This window comes from Oryzias latipes, chromosome 22, assembly GCF_053564925.1.
Source record: "Oryzias latipes strain Hd-rR chromosome 22, Olatipes_Hd-rR_3.1".
Lineage (NCBI taxonomy): Eukaryota > Metazoa > Chordata > Actinopteri > Beloniformes > Adrianichthyidae > Oryzias > Oryzias latipes.
In genome coordinates, this window is record NC_136258.1 from 4,720,292 (window position 1) to 4,738,767 (window position 18,476).

The 18,476-nt window shown below is 44.3% G+C and overlaps 15 non-coding genes across 15 annotated transcripts; all 15 read right to left on the bottom strand.

Moving 5' to 3' along the window:
* Nucleotides 1-3,952: 3,952 nt before the first annotated feature.
* LOC111946885 (U1 spliceosomal RNA) lies at nucleotides 3,953-4,116 on the bottom strand. Its single transcript, XR_002872698.1, has one exon. It is a non-coding gene; the product is annotated as a U1 spliceosomal RNA (small nuclear RNA).
* An 859-nt stretch (nucleotides 4,117-4,975) lies between these two features.
* On the bottom strand, nucleotides 4,976-5,139 carry LOC111946884 (U1 spliceosomal RNA). The gene has a single exon (XR_002872697.2). It is a non-coding gene; the product is annotated as a U1 spliceosomal RNA (small nuclear RNA).
* Nucleotides 5,140-5,998: 859 nt separating this feature from the next.
* Nucleotides 5,999-6,162, bottom strand: LOC111946902 (U1 spliceosomal RNA). The gene has a single exon (XR_002872715.2). It is a non-coding gene; the product is annotated as a U1 spliceosomal RNA (small nuclear RNA).
* An 859-nt stretch (nucleotides 6,163-7,021) lies between these two features.
* LOC144989263 (U1 spliceosomal RNA) lies at nucleotides 7,022-7,185 on the bottom strand. The gene has a single exon (XR_013653405.1). It is a non-coding gene; the product is annotated as a U1 spliceosomal RNA (small nuclear RNA).
* An 859-nt stretch (nucleotides 7,186-8,044) lies between these two features.
* Nucleotides 8,045-8,208, bottom strand: LOC144989264 (U1 spliceosomal RNA). The gene has a single exon (XR_013653406.1). It is a non-coding gene; the product is annotated as a U1 spliceosomal RNA (small nuclear RNA).
* Nucleotides 8,209-9,065: 857 nt separating this feature from the next.
* LOC144989275 (U1 spliceosomal RNA) lies at nucleotides 9,066-9,229 on the bottom strand. The gene has a single exon (XR_013653416.1). It is a non-coding gene; the product is annotated as a U1 spliceosomal RNA (small nuclear RNA).
* An 859-nt stretch (nucleotides 9,230-10,088) lies between these two features.
* On the bottom strand, nucleotides 10,089-10,252 carry LOC144989265 (U1 spliceosomal RNA). Its single transcript, XR_013653407.1, has one exon. It is a non-coding gene; the product is annotated as a U1 spliceosomal RNA (small nuclear RNA).
* Nucleotides 10,253-11,111: 859 nt separating this feature from the next.
* LOC144989266 (U1 spliceosomal RNA) lies at nucleotides 11,112-11,275 on the bottom strand. The gene has a single exon (XR_013653408.1). It is a non-coding gene; the product is annotated as a U1 spliceosomal RNA (small nuclear RNA).
* Nucleotides 11,276-12,134: 859 nt separating this feature from the next.
* Nucleotides 12,135-12,298, bottom strand: LOC144989272 (U1 spliceosomal RNA). Its single transcript, XR_013653413.1, has one exon. It is a non-coding gene; the product is annotated as a U1 spliceosomal RNA (small nuclear RNA).
* An 859-nt stretch (nucleotides 12,299-13,157) lies between these two features.
* Nucleotides 13,158-13,321, bottom strand: LOC144989276 (U1 spliceosomal RNA). Its single transcript, XR_013653417.1, has one exon. It is a non-coding gene; the product is annotated as a U1 spliceosomal RNA (small nuclear RNA).
* An 859-nt stretch (nucleotides 13,322-14,180) lies between these two features.
* LOC144989211 (U1 spliceosomal RNA) lies at nucleotides 14,181-14,344 on the bottom strand. The gene has a single exon (XR_013653359.1). It is a non-coding gene; the product is annotated as a U1 spliceosomal RNA (small nuclear RNA).
* An 859-nt stretch (nucleotides 14,345-15,203) lies between these two features.
* Nucleotides 15,204-15,367, bottom strand: LOC144989214 (U1 spliceosomal RNA). The gene has a single exon (XR_013653362.1). It is a non-coding gene; the product is annotated as a U1 spliceosomal RNA (small nuclear RNA).
* Nucleotides 15,368-16,226: 859 nt separating this feature from the next.
* Nucleotides 16,227-16,390, bottom strand: LOC144989267 (U1 spliceosomal RNA). The gene has a single exon (XR_013653409.1). It is a non-coding gene; the product is annotated as a U1 spliceosomal RNA (small nuclear RNA).
* Nucleotides 16,391-17,249: 859 nt separating this feature from the next.
* LOC144989268 (U1 spliceosomal RNA) lies at nucleotides 17,250-17,413 on the bottom strand. The gene has a single exon (XR_013653410.1). It is a non-coding gene; the product is annotated as a U1 spliceosomal RNA (small nuclear RNA).
* An 859-nt stretch (nucleotides 17,414-18,272) lies between these two features.
* On the bottom strand, nucleotides 18,273-18,436 carry LOC144989269 (U1 spliceosomal RNA). The gene has a single exon (XR_013653411.1). It is a non-coding gene; the product is annotated as a U1 spliceosomal RNA (small nuclear RNA).
* Nucleotides 18,437-18,476: the final 40 nt, after the last annotated feature.

Here is an 18,476-nt window from a genome sequence, read left to right on the forward strand (position 1 = left end):
TTGAGTTAAATTTATTCAACCTAATTTCTTACGTCTATAAAACTCAATAATTGTTTATACAACTCAAATTTACGTATTTATCTAACTAAATGTCATATTACTCCAATTCAATTAATTTTTTTTTCGCTTTTAGATGCTGCCATGTTCTTTTAATTCCTGCAGGATTGCATCTACATGAAAATGAAATCAGGGACATTGAATTAGATTAATGTAACAATTACTTTTTGGAAACACAATTTGCTAGTACTGCTTACTTTCTTAATCCCATATAAACCTATACCACTTGATCAATACAAGAGTAGTGTTGCAGCGTGTGTGTGCTGAGCGGGGTGCGAGTGCAGGTGCAGATGGGGGGGGGTGAGCACGGAGCGGAGGTGTGTGCGTGGGATATATTGTGTGTTCAGAGGACGGAGCACTTAGTTAAATAAAGAGAAGGTGTCATTCCCAGAATAACTGTTTTGGAGTCATTCTTAATCCGCTCTGGAGGTTGAGGGTTTCCAACGGGAAGTGAACCCCGAAGGAGAATTCCCTTCGGCCCTGAAGGAAATCTCCCCTGCGCTTCTGACCACGGTCGGTCGGAAAGACGAGAGAAAAGAAAGGAGAAGTCTTCGCGCAGCGAAAGGTTCAACAGTAGACAAAAGTTCACTTTTAAAAACACAATTGCATGTATTAATATTAAACTGACCAACGTTTGCAAGAGGGGAAGGTTAACAAAAAAGTCCTCTAAACATTACCGACGTTAAATGCATTTTCCCCCAGATTGGTTCTGTACACTATGCAGCATTTCATGCATTTACACCAGGAATGACACTTCAAAAGTACACCTAAATATAGCCATTTTTTATTTCACACCTTACGCTATTTAGAAAGTTATTACAGTCAATATTTTATGACAATGATTTAAATGCAAACTTACGCATTAACTTGAACAGCTATGTTTTCCCACGCTAACTGTCTCTGTTTTGCAGATGCAGCGGTGTTGCTTTTCTTCTGGAATATGTGCTCATATTCACTGTAACTCTGCAGCAGCACGTCAAGTTCAGCTGGCAAAAAATACGCAGACCTCTTTTTTTCTACTGTTGCCATGGTGACTGGTGATATCTGCGCTCCATTGATAATGGCTTCTTATAGTCGCGGTGCTCACGCTCACCTCCGAATCAGTCCACTCAGAGTTGATTGATCTAACTCGGATCAGCTTCTCTGAAACAGAAAACTCAGAGTTGTTAATCCCCCGATTGACCAACTCAGAGTTCAAGTTCAACCTCAGAGTTGGTTGAACCTCCTTTCTGAAACAGGCCCCAGAAGGATGCTCTGTCCAGATGTTTGTGTATTTGTTGGTCTAAGTATCATTGAAAGAGGAATGTTGAGACACAAAGAATTACCAGTTAAATGCTGTTGGATAAACGATTAAATATTCAATTTTATCATCATAAATCTGACTTCAGAGGAGTCACATTCTCACCGGCATCAACCTTACTGCCCGTCACTGAGTAGTTGTGCGTCAGAGAGAGGCAGAGAAAAGAGTGAGATGAAGAGAGAGAGAGTGTGTGTATGAAATGAGAGAGATAAAACAATAAAACAAGAACAAAGAACGGAAAAAAATGCACAGAGTGCAAAAATTCATTAAAGAACATTCCGTCACTATCATAACATGTAAAGTTGGTAGAGGTGCTATATAAACTCATCATCCTCTCCCTTACTCTCACTCATGGTGCAGAGAAGTAAGCATAGTAGGACAAAATAGCTCGGCAAAACACGGTGAAACACATTAAAACAGCTATACAACTAAACACATTTTGTAAAAAAACCACACTTAAACCCAAATCCGTCCAGACAGGCAAAGGGAATGATATCCCAGAATCCCTTGCGGTGCCGATCTAACGGCAGCACCAAAGTTACACCTACTTAATTGAATTAATTTGAACGAAAGGAGAATAATTGTCTGAAAACTATGTGTTATTTTTAAGGTGACCTAACAAAAAAAAAAAGATTTATCTTAACTGAAGCAAATAATTAAGTTAGATCAAAGTAAAAAAGTTTATCTTTCCAACATCCATATGTGGTCTTATCACCCTCTCATGGTGGAAAAAGTATTATCTGAGCTTCTTCATCCACTAAGTCATCTTTAAATGGACACGCCATGCTGCTTCACCTCTCTGTAAACAAACTAACCTTCAACTAAACCTGCTCCAGACCAGGTTATGTTCAGAGCATGAGTTGCCATGGTAACTTGACCTACCCTGAAACATACCTCCATTTCTGGAACCAAATGCTGAGGTTATCAACTTCATTAGCCTCAAACTTATCGTGGGAGCTAGCATAACCTGCTTTCTGGAATACCCCCCTGCTCAGTTCCAAGAAAAGTACCAGCTAAAGCTCATCTTTAGTGGTGTAGCTTTCCACAGAATCCGGTATCAGACCTTGAAAAGTGAACAAAACAATGAAGCTCAGAGACGCTAGTCTTTTTGCGTTTAGCGGCTGTTTACATCTCCCATGATGCATTGGGTTAAAGTGACAGCGTCTCAGCGCACAATGAGTCTATCCTCTTAACGTCTTGTAACAACAACGAACACACATCAAACAGTTTTTGAATCTTTTCACTTAACTTTTATTACATCAGCTTTTTCTGCCACAATTATCACAAAAATGCATGTGAGATTGCAGAGGGACTGTAGATCAATACATACTATGAGTTTCTCCTTTTTTTCTAAATTTTTTTTTACATTTTTTTTTGCTGGTTTGCCGCGGGATTTCTTTCAAGGTTAAAGTGTGTTGTGGCTCAAAAATGGTTGAAAAACACCGGCCTAATGATATCTACTGGAATTTATAGTAGTATCAACTATAAGTTAATGTTCTAGAAAAAAATCAGTAGGCATTTAACTTTCTGTTGGTTTTCTAAAGGTTGTTTTACTACGTTTAGTAGAATGAATTTAAAAAATTTAGCTCATGGGTTTTGTGTGCCACCCCAAGATTTAATGTGGCCCCCTACCGGCCACCCCCATGAAAAATTTCTGGAGGCGCCACTGGAGTGTCGGTCAGAACGGACCGATATCTGTTCTCTAAATTATAACAGGGCCTTCTTTCAGAGAGATTTCTGCTCATTTATCTCCGGTTCTCTCACTGCCTCTTCAGTGACCAGCAGGGATCTCAGGGAGTCAGTCTCTGCATTAAAGGATCCATGAGAAAAGGGATCTGTGGTCGTTTCCGTCCAGTTGCGCAAGCAGCGTCACGTTCTGCGCTTCATTCATTCTAATTGCAGCATTCTGCTGTGAGCTCCGCAAAGAAGGAGAGTGGGATGATTGCCGTTTTGAATGTGCACTTTGAAAAGCTTCAACTTGTTAATAAAGGAGACAATTTGTGTCAGATCAGGAAGTTTTTCATTTTCTCCGGGATACGTTTTGTTCTTTTCTGCCATGACCAATATTACTGCTGCCAAAAGCTCATAATGATAAACATAGTGAGTTGCCATTCTGTTCAGTAAAAAGTAAGAATCTTCCCGTTCTTCCAGAAACATCCTGTGTTTATCTGTGTACTTTACCATTTTGACCATGAGGGTAACGGTCAGCATGCACATAAATCTTTATGTATGTGTTCCGGCAGTGGGCGTAACCCGCGCAAATGATTGGCGGTCACATATGTGTCGGGAGCAGAATCAAACACACACACTGCCAAATAACTTGTATTATTAATTATTTATTTTTAATACCCTCTGATGGTTTGAGTGTGGTTTGAGAGGGAAAAAAATTATGAGATGAGGCACAGTATATGGAAAATATGACGAGACGCAAAGAGCCGCACGCTCATTGTCCAAGAGCCGCGTGTTCGCCACCCCTGATATATAGGGATAGAGAGTGAGAGCGCTTGTTGCATCAGAAGAGCGCTTGTTTTACGTTCAGAAGATGCACGTGAAGCTTTTACTGTTCTAACACATCTTTGTCTTTTACATTGTAAACAGGGGAGAGCGCAGACGCAGTCCCCCACTTCCACAAATTATGCAATTCAGATTCCCACATTTGGGGAATTCACAAGGGTCAGCACGGTCAGGGTGCAATGACAGAGCCTCGCCTTGGGCAAACCACCTTCTTGATCATGGTGTCACCCCTGCCAGGTAAGTATGTCTTCCTGGGTTCAAACAAGGACGACTGTTTTCCCAGTCCTTGACTCTGGCAGTAGGTTTAGCAGTGCCCCATGCATTCTCCCAATCCCCCAGTCAGAACCATGACCAATACTCCTTGCCATGTCAAAACACTGCCTGTGTTTTCTTTTGTTATTTTGTGTACAGTTGACCTACTTCTGTGAGCCCTAATATATGGCTGGCAAAAGAATCGTTTTACAGTTTCTTTTACTGTTAAAAGAAACATTCATTGGCTCGTGGGTCCCCACCCCCACCCACCAGTGTCATCAGAAGGCTGAGTACTTGTCTTCCAGCTGTGGATCTTACTAAAGGCAGTACGTGTATTCAAATTCATGTTGAAAAGCAAATCTATGTGGAGTCAGCTCAATGAATCACGAAACGCTTGACTGCATCCCATAATAAGATGTTCGCTGCCTGCCAGTGCAACACAAGACGTCTTGAGTTCAGTACGTGTATTGAAATTCATGTTGAAACAAACTTGCTGTGGAAAGAGATGTAACTTATGCGTTGACCCACATCCCCAACTCAAGGGAGGATTTTGTGGTGGTTTTCCACACACAACGGCTGATGTCTTTTGCACCTGCCCAGCCATCTTTTTAAGGTAGGGACACTGCCGCTAACATCAGACGCATTCGAGCCAATGTAGCCTAAAGACGGGCTCTTGTCCTGTCCAAGATCCAACAAAATGTAATGGGGATAAATATATATATCTATATATAGGGATAGAGAGTGAGAGAGAGCGCTTGTTGCATCACACCTGGAACTGCTCACGTTTTACGTTCAGAAGATGCACGTGAAGCTTTTACTGTTCTAACACATCTTTGTCTTTTACATTGTAAACAGGGGAGAGCGCGGACGCAGTCCCCCACTACCACAAATTATGCAGTTGAGATTCCCACATTTGGGGAATTCACAAGGGTCACCACGGTCAGGGTGCAATGACAGAGCCTCACCTTGGGCAAACCACCTTCTTGATCATGGTGTCACCTCTGCCAGGTAAGTATGTCTTCCTGGGTTCAAACAAGGACGACTGTTTTCCCAGTCCTTGACTCTGGCAGTAGGTTTAGCAGTGCCCCATGCATTCTCCCAATCCCCCAGTCAGAACCATGACCAATACTCCTTGCCATGTCAAAACACTGCCTGTGTTTTCTTTTGTTATTTTGTGTAAAGTTGACCTACTTCTGTGAGCCCTAATATATGGCTGGCAAAAGAATCGTTTTACAGTTTCTTTTATTGTTAAAAGAAACATTCATTGGCTCGTGGGTCCCCACCCCCACCCACCAGTGTCATCAGAAGGCTGAGTACTTGTCTTCCAGCTGTGGATCTTACTAAAGGCAGTACGTGTATTCAAATTCATGTTGAAAAGCAAATCTATGTGGAGTCAGCTCAATGAATCACGAAACGCTTGACTGCATCCCATAATAAGATGTTCGCTGCCTGCCAGTGCAACACAAGACGTCTTGAGTTCAGTACGTGTATTGAAATTCATGTTGAAACAAACTTGCTGTGGAAAGAGATGTAACTTATGCGTTGACCCACATCCCCAACGCAAGGGAGGATTTTGTGGTGGTTTTCCACACACAACGGCTGATGTCTTTTGCACCTGCCCAGCCATCTTTTTAAGGTAGGGACACTGCCGCTAACATCAGACGCATTCGAGCCAATGTAGCCTAAAGACGGGCTCTTGTCCTGTCCAAGATCCAACAAAATGTAATGGGGATAAATATATATATCTATATATAGGGATAGAGAGTGAGAGAGAGCGCTTGTTGCATCACACCTGGAACTGCTCACGTTTTACGTTCAGAAGATGCACGTGAAGCTTTTACTGTTCTAACACATCTTTGTCTTTTACATCGTAAACAGGGGAGAGCGCGGACGCAGTCCCCCACTACCACAAATTATGCAGTTGAGATTCCCACATTTGGGGAATTCACAAGGGTCAGCACGGTCAGGGTGCAATGACAGAGCCTCGCCTTGGGCAAACCATCTTCTTGATCATGGTGTCACCTCTGCCAGGTAAGTATGTCTTCCTGGGTTCAAACAAGGACGACTGTTTTCCCAGTCCTTGACTCTGGCAGTAGGTTTAGCAGTGCCCCATGCATTCTCCCAATCCCCCAGTCAGAACCATGACCAATTCTCCTTGCCATGTCAAAACACTGCCTGTGTTTTCTTTTGTTATTTTGTGTAAAGTTGACCTACTTCTGTGAGCCCTAATATATGGCTGGCAAAAGAATCGTTTTACAGTTTCTTTTATTGTTAAAAGAAACATTCATTGGCTCGTGGGTCCCCACCCCCACCCACCAGTGTCATCAGAAGGCTGAGTACTTGTCTTCCAGCTGTGGATCTTACTAAAGGCAGTACGTGTATTCAAATTCATGTTGAAAAGCAAATCTATGTGGAGTCAGCTCAATGAATCACGAAACGCTTGACTGCATCCCATAATAAGATGTTCGCTGCCTGCCAGTGCAACACAAGACGTCTTGAGTTCAGTACGTGTATTGAAATTCATGTTGAAACAAACTTGCTGTGGAAAGAGATGTAACTTATGCGTTGACCCACGTCCCCAACGCAAGGGAGGATTTTGTGGTGGTTTTCCACACACAACGGCTGATGTCTTTTGCACCTGCCCAGCCATCTTTTTAAGGTAGGGACACTGCCGCTAACATCAGACGCATTCGAGCCAATGTAGCCTAAAGACGGGCTCTTGTCCTGTCCAAGATCCAACAAAATGTAATGGGGATAAATATATATATCTATATATAGGGATAGAGAGTGAGAGAGAGCGCTTGTTGTATCACACCTGGAACTGCTCACGTTTTACGTTCAGAAGATGCACGTGAAGCTTTTACTGTTCTAACACATCTTTGTCTTTTACATTGTAAACAGGGGAGAGCGCGGACGCAGTCCCCCACTACCACAAATTATGCAGTTGAGATTCCCACATTTGGGGAATTCACAAGGGTCAGCACGGTCAGGGTGCAAAGACAGAGCCTCGCCTTGGGCAAACCACCTTCTTGATCATGGTGTCACCCCTGCCAGGTAAGTATGTCTTCCTGGGTTCAAACAAGGACGACTGTTTTCCCAGTCCTTGACTCTGGCAGTAGGTTTAGCAGTGCCCCATGCATTCTCCCAATCCCCCAGTCAGAACCATGACCAATACTCCTTGCCATGTCAAAACACTGCCTGTGTTTTCTTTTGTTATTTTGTGTAAAGTTGACCTACTTCTGTGAGCCCTAATATATGGCTGGCAAAAGAATCGTTTTACAGTTTCTTTTATTGTTAAAAGAAACATTCATTGGCTCGTGGGTCCCCACCCCCACCCACCAGTGTCATCAGAAGGCTGAGTACTTGTCTTCCAGCTGTGGATCTTACTAAAGGCAGTACTTGTATTCAAATTCATGTTGAAAAGCAAATCTATGTGGAGTCAGCTCAATGAATCACGAAACGCTTGACTGCATCCCATAATAAGATGTTCGCTGCCTGCCAGTGCAACACAAGACGTCTTGAGTTCAGTACGTGTATTGAAATTCATGTTGAAACAAACTTGCTGTGGAAAGAGATGTAACTTATGCATTGACCCACATCCCCAACGCAAGGGAGGATTTTGTGGTGGTTTTCCACACACAACGGCTGATGTCTTTTGCACCTGCCCAGCCATCTTTTTAAGGTAGGGACACTGCCGCTAACATCAGACGCATTCGAGCCAATGTAGCCTAAAGACGGGCTCTTGTCCTGTCCAAGATCCAACAAAATGTAATGGGGATAAATATATATATCTATATATAGGGATAGAGAGTGAGAGAGAGCGCTTGTTGCATCACACCTGGAACTGCTCACGTTTTACGTTCAGAAGATGCACGTGAAGCTTTTACTGTTCTAACACATCTTTGTCTTTTACATTGTAAACAGGGGAGAGCGCGGACGCAGTCCCCCACTACCACAAATTATGCAGTTGAGATTCCCACATTTGGGGAATTCACAAGGGTCAGCACGGTCAGGGTGCAATGACAGAGCCTCGCCTTGGGCAAACCACCTTCTTGATCATGGTGTCACCCCTGCCAGGTAAGTATGTCTTCCTGGGTTCAAACAAGGACGACTGTTTTCCCAGTCCTTGACTCTGGCAGTAGGTTTAGCAGTGCCCCATGCATTCTCCCAATCCCCCAGTCAGAACCATGACCAATACTCCTTGCCATGTCAAAACACTGCCTGTGTTTTCTTTTGTTATTTTGTGTAAAGTTGACCTACTTCTGTGAGCCCTAATATATGGCTGGCAAAAGAATCGTTTTACAGTTTCTTTTATTGTTAAAAGAAACATTCATTGGCTCGTGGGTCCCCACCCCCACCCACCAGTGTCATCAGAAGGCTGAGTACTTGTCTTCCAGCTGTGGATCTTACTAAAGGCAGTACGTGTATTCAAATTCATGTTGAAAAGCAAATCTATGTGGAGTCAGCTCAATGAATCACGAAACGCTTGACTGCATCCCATAATAAGATGTTCGCTGCCTGCCAGTGCAACACAAGACGTCTTGAGTTCAGTACGTGTATTGAAATTCATGTTGAAACAAACTTGCTGTGGAAAGAGATGTAACTTATGCGTTGACCCACGTCCCCAACGCAAGGGAGGATTTTGTGGTGGTTTTCCACACACAACGGCTGATGTCTTTTGCACCTGCCCAGCCATCTTTTTAAGGTAGGGACACTGCCGCTAACATCAGACGCATTCGAGCCAATGTAGCCTAAAGACGGGCTCTTGTCCTGTCCAAGATCCAACAAAATGTAATGGGGATAAATATATATATCTATATATAGGGATAGAGAGTGAGAGAGCGCTTGTTGCATCACACCTGGAACTGCTCACGTTTTACGTTCAGAAGATGCACGTGAAGCTTTTACTGTTCTAACACATCTTTGTCTTTTACATTGTAAACAGGGGAGAGCGCGGACGCAGTCCCCCACTACCACAAATTATGCAGTTGAGATTCCCACATTTGGGGAATTCACAAGGGTCAGCACGGTCAGGGTGCAATGACAGAGCCTCGCCTTGGGCAAACCACCTTCTTGATCATGGTGTCACCCCTGCCAGGTAAGTATGTCTTCCTGGGTTCAAACAAGGACGACTGTTTTCCCAGTCCTTGACTCTGGCAGTAGGTTTAGCAGTGCCCCATGCATTCTCCCAATCCCCCAGTCAGAACCATGACCAATACTCCTTGCCATGTCAAAACACTGCCTGTGTTTTCTTTTGTTATTTTGTGTACAGTTGACCTACTTCTGTGAGCCCTAATATATGGCTGGCAAAAGAGTCGTTTTACATTTTCTTTTACTGTTAAAAGAAACATTCATTGGCTCGTGGGTCCCCACCCCCACCCACCAGTGTCATCAGAAGGCTGAGTACTTGTCTTCCAGCTGTGGATCTTACTTAAGACAGTACGTGTATTCAAATTCATGTTGAAAAGCAAATCTATGTGGAGTCAGCTCAATGAATCACGAAACGCTTGACTGCATCCCATAATAAGATGTTCGCTGCCTGCCAGTGCAACACAAGACGTCTTGAGTTCAGTACGTGTATTGAAATTCATGTTGAAACAAACTTGCTGTGGAAAGAGATGTAACTTATGCGTTGACCCACATCCCCAACTCAAGGGAGGATTTTGTGGTGGTTTTCCACACACAACGGCTGATGTCTTTTGCACCTGCCCAGCCATCTTTTTAAGGTAGGGACACATCCGCTAACATCAGTAGCATTCGAGCCAATGTAGCCTAAAGACGGGCTCTTGTCCTGTCCAAGATCCAACAAAATTTAATGGGGATAAATATATATATCTATATATAGGGATAGAGAGTGAGAGAGAGCGCTTGTTGCATCACACCTGGAACTGCTCACGTTTTACGTTCAGAAGATGCACGTGAAGCTTTTACTGTTCTAACACATCTTTGTCTTTTACATTGTAAACAGGGGAGAGCGCGGACGCAGTCCCCCACTACCACAAATTATGCAGTTGAGATTCCCACATTTGGGGAATTCACAAGGGTCAGCACGGTCAGGGTGCAATGACAGAGCCTCGCCTTGGGCAAACCACCTTCTTGATCATGGTGTCACCTCTGCCAGGTAAGTATGTCTTCCTGGGTTCAAACAAGGACGACTGTTTTCCCAGTCCTTGACTCTGGCAGTAGGTTTAGCAGTGCCCCATGCATTCTCCCAATCCCCCAGTCAGAACCATGACCAATACTCCTTGCCATGTCAAAACACTGCCTGTGTTTTCTTTTGTTATTTTGTGTACAGTTGACCTACTTCTGTGAGCCCTAATATATGGCTGGCAAAAGAGTCGTTTTACATTTTCTTTTACTGTTAAAAGAAACATTCATTGGCTCGTGGGTCCCCACCCCCACCCACCAGTGTCATCAGAAGGCTGAGTACTTGTCTTCCAGCTGTGGATCTTACTTAAGACAGTACGTGTATTCAAATTCATGTTGAAAAGCAAATCTATGTGGAGTCAGCTCAATGAATCACGAAACGCTTGACTGCATCCCATAATAAGATGTTCGCTGCCTGCCAGTGCAACACAAGACGTCTTGAGTTCAGTACGTGTATTGAAATTCATGTTGAAACAAACTTGCTGTGGAAAGAGATGTAACTTATGCGTTGACCCACATCCCCAACGCAAGGGAGGATTTTGTGGTGGTTTTCCACACACAACGGCTGATGTCTTTTGCACCTGCCCAGCCATCTTTTTAAGGTAGGGACACTGCCGCTAACATCAGACGCATTCGAGCCAATGTAGCCTAAAGACGGGCTCTTGTTCTGTCCAAGATCCAACAAAATGTAATGGGGATAAATATATATATCTATATATAGGGATAGAGAGTGAGAGAGAGCGCTTGTTGCATCACACCTGGAACTGCTCACGTTTTACGTTCAGAAGATGCACGTGAAGCTTTTACTGTTCTAACACATCTTTGTCTTTTACATTGTAAACAGGGGAGAGCGCGGACGCAGTCCCCCACTACCACAAATTATGCAGTTGAGATTCCCACATTTGGGGAATTCACAAGGGTCAGCACGGTCAGGGTGCAATGACAGAGCCTCGCCTTGGGCAAACCACCTTCTTGATCATGGTGTCACCTCTGCCAGGTAAGTATGTCTTCCTGGGTTCAAACAAGGACGACTGTTTTCCCAGTCCTTGACTCTGGCAGTAGGTTTAGCAGTGCCCCATGCATTCTCCCAATCCCCCAGTCAGAACCATGACCAATACTCCTTGCCATGTCAAAACACTGCCTGTGTTTTCTTTTGTTATTTTGTGTACAGTTGACCTACTTCTGTGAGCCCTAATATATGGCTGGCAAAAGAGTCGTTTTACATTTTCTTTTACTGTTAAAAGAAACATTCATTGGCTCGTGGGTCCCCACCCCCACCCACCAGTGTCATCAGAAGGCTGAGTACTTGTCTTCCAGCTGTGGATCTTACTTAAGACAGTACGTGTATTCAAATTCATGTTGAAAAGCAAATCTATGTGGAGTCAGCTCAATGAATCACGAAACGCTTGACTGCATCCCATAATAAGATGTTCGCTGCCTGCCAGTGCAACACAAGACGTCTTGAGTTCAGTACGTGTATTGAAATTCATGTTGAAACAAACTTGCTGTGGAAAGAGATGTAACTTATGCGTTGACCCACATCCCCAACGCAAGGGAAGATTTTGTGGTGGTTTTCCACACACAACGGCTGATGTCTTTTGCACCTGCCCAGCCATCTTTTTAAGGTAGGGACACTGCCGCTAACATCAGACGCATTCGAGCCAATGTAGCCTAAAGACGGGCTCTTGTTCTGTCCAAGATCCAACAAAATGTAATGGGGATAAATATATATATCTATATATAGGGATAGAGAGTGAGAGAGAGCGCTTGTTGCATCACACCTGGAACTGCTCACGTTTTACGTTCAGAAGATGCACGTGAAGCTTTTACTGTTCTAACACATCTTTGTCTTTTACATTGTAAACAGGGGAGAGCGCGGACGCAGTCCCCCACTACCACAAATTATGCAGTTGAGATTCCCACATTTGGGGAATTCACAAGGGTCAGCACGGTCAGGGTGCAATGACAGAGCCTCGCCTTGGGCAAACCATCTTCTTGATCATGGTGTCACCTCTGCCAGGTAAGTATGTCTTCCTGGGTTCAAACAAGGACGACTGTTTTCCCAGTCCTTGACTCTGGCAGTAGGTTTAGCAGTGCCCCATGCATTCTCCCAATCCCCCAGTCAGAACCATGACCAATTCTCCTTGCCATGTCAAAACACTGCCTGTGTTTTCTTTTGTTATTTTGTGTAAAGTTGACCTACTTCTGTGAGCCCTAATATATGGCTGGCAAAAGAATCGTTTTACAGTTTCTTTTATTGTTAAAAGAAACATTCATTGGCTCGTGGGTCCCCACCCCCACCCACCAGTGTCATCAGAAGGCTGAGTACTTGTCTTCCAGCTGTGGATCTTACTAAAGGCAGTACGTGTATTCAAATTCATGTTGAAAAGCAAATCTATGTGGAGTCAGCTCAATGAATCACGAAACGCTTGACTGCATCCCATAATAAGATGTTCGCTGCCTGCCAGTGCAACACAAGACGTCTTGAGTTCAGTACGTGTATTGAAATTCATGTTGAAACAAACTTGCTGTGGAAAGAGATGTAACTTATGCGTTGACCCACATCCCCAACTCAAGGGAGGATTTTGTGGTGGTTTTCCACACACAACGGCTGATGTCTTTTGCACCTGCCCAGCCATCTTTTTAAGGTAGGGACACTGCCGCTAACATCAGACGCATTCGAGCCAATGTAGCCTAAAGACGGGCTCTTGTCCCGTCCAAGATCCAACAAAATGTAATGGGGATAAATATATATATCTATATATAGGGATAGAGAGTGAGAGAGAGCGCTTGTTGCATCACACCTGGAACTGCTCACGTTTTACGTTCAGAAGATGCACGTGAAGTTTTTACTGTTCTAACACATCTTTGTCTTTTACATTGTAAACAGGGGAGAGCGCGGACGCAGTCCCCCACTACCACAAATTATGCAGTTGAGATTCCCACATTTGGGGAATTCACAAGGGTCAGCACGGTCAGGGTGCAATGACAGAGCCTCGCCTTGGGCAAACCACCTTCTTGATCATGGTGTGACCCCTGCCAGGTAAGTATGTCTTCCTGGGTTCAAACAAGGACGACTGTTTTCCCAGTCCTTGACTCTGGCAGTAGGTTTAGCAGTGCCCCATGCATTCTCCCAATCCCCCAGTCAGAACCATGACCAATACTCCTTGCCATGTCAAAACACTGCCTGAGTTTTCTTTTGTTATTTTGTGTACAGTTGACCTACTTCTGTGAGCCCTAATATATGGCTGGCAAAAGAGTCGTTTTACATTTTCTTTTACTGTTAAAAGAAACATTCATTGGCTCGTGGGTCCCCACCCCCACCCACCAGTGTCATCAGAAGGCTGAGTACTTGTCTTCCAGCTGTGGATCTTACTAAAGGCAGTACGTGTATTCAAATTCATGTTGAAAAGCAAATCTATGTGGAGTCAGCTCAATGAATCACGAAACGCTTGACTGCATCCCATAATAAGATGTTCGCTGCCTGCCAGTGCAACACAAGACGTCTTGAGTTCAGTACGTGTATTGAAATTCATGTTGAAACAAACTTGCTGTGGAAAGAGATGTAACTTATGCGTTGACCCACATCCCCAACTCAAGGGAGGATTTTGTGGTGGTTTTCCACACACAACGGCTGATGTCTTTTGCACCTGCCCAGCCATCTTTTTAAGGTAGGGACACTGCCGCTAACATCAGACGCATTCGAGCCAATGTAGCCTAAAGACGGGCTCTTGTCCTGTCCAAGATTCAACAAAATGTAATGGGGATAAATATATATATCTATATATAGGGATAGAGAGTGAGAGAGAGCGCTTGTTGCATCACACCTGGAACTGCTCACGTTTTACGTTCAGAAGATGCGCGTGAAGCTTTTACTGTTCTAACACATCTTTGTCTTTTACATTGTAAACAGGGGAGAGCGCGGACGCAGTCCCCCACTACCACAAATTATGCAGTTGAGATTCCCACATTTGGGGAATTCACAAGGGTCAGCACGGTCAGGGTGCAATGACAGAGCCTCGCCTTGGGCAAACCACCTTCTTGATCATGGTGTCACCCCTGCCAGGTAAGTATGTCTTCCTGGGTTCAAACAAGGACGACTGTTTTCCCAGTCCTTGACTCTGGCAGTAGGTTTAGCAGTGCCCCATGCATTCTCCCAATCCCCCAGTCAGAACCATGACCAATACTCCTTGCCATGTCAAAACACTGCCTGTGTTTTCTTTTGTTATTTTGTGTACAGTTGACCTACTTCTGTGAGCCCTAATATATGGCTGGCAAAAGAGTCGTTTTACATTTTCTTTTACTGTTAAAAGAAACATTCATTGGCTCGTGGGTCCCCACCCCCACCCACCAGTGTCATCAGAAGGCTGAGTACTTGTCTTCCAGCTGTGGATCTTACTTAAGACAGTACGTGTATTCAAATTCATGTTGAAAAGCAAATCTATGTGGAGTCAGCTCAATGAATCACGAAACGCTTGACTGCATCCCATAATAAGATGTTCGCTGCCTGCCAGTGCAACACAAGACGTCTTGAGTTCAGTACGTGTATTGAAATTCATGTTGAAACAAACTTGCTGTGGAAAGAGATGTAACTTATGCGTTGACCCACATCCCCAACGCAAGGGAGGATTTTGTGGTGGTTTTCCACACACAACGGCTGATGTCTTTTGCACCTGCCCAGCCATCTTTTTAAGGTAGGGACACTGCCGCTAACATCAGACGCATTCGAGCCAATGTAGCCTAAAGACGGGCTCTTGTTCTGTCCAAGATCCAACAAAATGTAATGGGGATAAATATATATATCTATATATAGGGATAGAGAGTGAGAGAGAGCGCTTGTTGCATCACACCTGGAACTGCTCACGTTTTACGTTCAGAAGATGCACGTGAAGCTTTTACTGTTCTAACACATCTTTGTCTTTTACATTGTAAACAGGGGAGAGCGCGGACGCAGTCCCCCACTACCACAAATTATGCAGTTGAGATTCCCACATTTGGGGAATTCACAAGGGTCAGCACGGTCAGGGTGCAATGACAGAGCCTCGCCTTGGGCAAACCACCTTCTTGATCATGGTGTCACCTCTGCCAGTTAAGTATGTCTTTCTGGGTTCAAACAAGGACGACTGTTTTCCCAGTCCTTGACTCTGGCAGTAGGTTTAGCAGTGCCCCATGCATTCTCCCAATCCCCCAGTCAGAACCATGACCAATACTCCTTGCCATGTCAAAAAACTGCCTGTGTTTTCTTTTGTTATTTTGTGTAAAGTTGACCTACTTCTGTGAGCCCTAATATATGGCTGGCAAAAGAAACGTTTTACAGTTTCTTTTATTGTTAAAAGAAACATTCATTGGCTCGTGGGTCCCCACCCCCACCCACCAGTGTCATCAGAAGGCTGAGTACTTGTCTTCCAGCTGTGGATCTTACTAAAGGCAGTACGTGTATTCAAATTCATGTTGAAAAGCAAATCTATGTGGAGTCAGCTCAATGAATCACGAAACGCTTGACTGCATCCCATAATAAGATGTTCGCTGCCTGCCAGTGCAACACAAGACGTCTTGAGTTCAGTACGTGTATTGAAATTCATGTTGAAACAAACTTGCTGTGGAAAGAGATGTAACTTATGCGTTGACCCACATCCCCAACTCAAGGGAGGATTTTGTGGTGGTTTTCCACACACAACGGCTGATGTCTTTTGCACCTGCCCAGCCATCTTTTTAAGGTAGGGACACTGCCGCTAACATCAGACGCATTCGAGCCAATGTAGCCTAAAGACGGGCTCTTGTCCCGTCCAAGATCCAACAAAATGTAATGGGGATAAATATATATATCTATATATAGGGATAGAGAGTGAGAGAGAGCGCTTGTTGCATCACACCTGGAACTGCTCACGTTTTACGTTCAGAAGATGCGCGTGAAGCTTTTACTGTTCTAACACATCTTTGTCTTTTACATTGTAAACAGGGGAGAGCGCGGACGCAGTCCCCCACTACCACAAATTATGCAGTTGAGATTCCCACATTTGGGGAATTCACAAGGGTCAGCACGGTCAGGGTGCAATGACAGAGCCTCGCCTTGGGCAAACCACCTTCTTGATCATGGTGTCACCTCTGCCAGGTAAGTATGTCTTCCTGGGTTCAAACAAGGACGACTGTTTTCCCAGTCCTTGACTCTGGCAGTAGGTTTAGCAGTGCCCCATGCATTCTCCCAATCCCCCAGTCAGAACCATGACCAATACTCCTTGCCATGTCAAAAAACTGCCTGTGTTTTCTTTTGTTATTTTGTGTAAAGTTGACCTACTTCTGTGAGCCCTAATATATGGCTGGCAAAAGAAACGTTTTACAGTTTCTTTTATTGTTAAAAGAAACATTCATTGGCTCGTGGGTCCCCACCCCCACCCACCAGTGTCATCAGAAGGCTGAGTACTTGTCTTCCAGCTGTGGATCTTACTAAAGGCAGTACGTGTATTCAAATTCATGTTGAAAAGCAAATCTATGTGGAGTCAGCTCAATGAATCACGAAACGCTTGACTGCATCCCATAATAAGATGTTCGCTGCCTGCCAGTGCAACACAAGACGTCTTGAGTTCAGTACGTGTATTGAAATTCATGTTGAAACAAACTTGCTGTGGAAAGAGATGTAACTTATGCGTTGACCCACATCCCCAACTCAAGGGAGGATTTTGTGGTGGTTTTCCACACACAACGGCTGATGTCTTTTGCACCTGCCCAGCCATCTTTTTAAGGTAGGGACACTGCCGCTAACATCAGACGCATTCGAGCCAATGTAGCCTAAAGACGGGCTCTTGTCCCGTCCAAGATCCAACAAAATGTAATGGGGATAAATATATATATCTATATATAGGGATAGAGAGTGAGAGAGAGCGCTTGTTGCATCACACCTGGAACTGCTCACGTTTTACGTTCAGAAGATGCGCGTGAAGCTTTTACTGTTCTAACACATCTTTGTCTTTTACATTGTAAACAGGGGAGAGCGCGGACGCAGTCCCCCACTACCACAAATTATGCAGTTGAGATTCCCACATTTGGGGAATTCACAAGGGTCAGCACGGTCAGGGTGCAATGACAGAGCCTCGCCTTGGGCAAACCACCTTCTTGATCATGGTGTCACCTCTGCCAGGTAAGTATGTCTTCCTGGGTTCAAACAAGGACGACTGTTTTCCCAGTCCTTGACTCTGGCAGTAGGTTTAGCAGTGCCCCATGCATTCTCCCAATCCCCCAGTCAGAACCATGACCAATACTCCTTGCCATGTCAAAACACTGCCTGTGTTTTCTTTTGTTATTTTGTGTACAGTTGACCTACTTCTGTGAGCCCTAATATATGGCTGGCAAAAGAGTCGTTTTACATTTTCTTTTACTGTTAAAAGAAACATTCATTGGCTCGTGGGTCCCCACCCCCACCCACCAGTGTCATCAGAAGGCTGAGTACTTGTCTTCCAGCTGTGGATCTTACTTAAGACAGTACGTGTATTCAAATTCATGTTGAAAAGCAAATCTATGTGGAGTCAGCTCAATGAATCACGAAACGCTTGACTGCATCCCATAATAAGATGTTCGCTGCCTGCCAGTGCAACACAAGACGTCTTGAGTTCAGTACGTGTATTGAAATTCATGTTGAAACAAACTTGCTGTGGAAAGAGATGTAACTTATGCATTGACCCACATCCCCAACGCAAGGGAGGATTTTGTGGTGGTTTTCCACACACAACGGCTGATGTCTTTTGCACCTGCCCAGCCATCTTTTTAAGGTAGGGACACATCCGCTAACATCAGTAGCATTCGAGCCAATGTAGCCTAAAGACGGGCTCTTGTCCTGTCCAAGATCCAACAAAATGTAATGGGGATAAATATATATATCTATATATAGGGATAGAGAGTGAGAGAGAGCGCTTGTTGCATCACACCTGGAACTGCTCATGTTTTACGTTCAGAAGATGCACGTGAAGCTTTTACTGTTCTAACACATCTTTGTCTTTTACATTGTAAACAGGGGAGAGCGCGGACGCAGTCCCCCACTACCACAAATTATGCAGTTGAGATTCCCACATTTGGGGAATTCACAAGGGTCAGCACGGTCAGGGTGCAATGACAGAGCCTCGCCTTGGGCAAACCACCTTCTTGATCATGGTGTCACCTCTGCCAGGTAAGTATGTCTTCCTGGGTTCAAACAAGGACGACTGTTTTCCCAGTC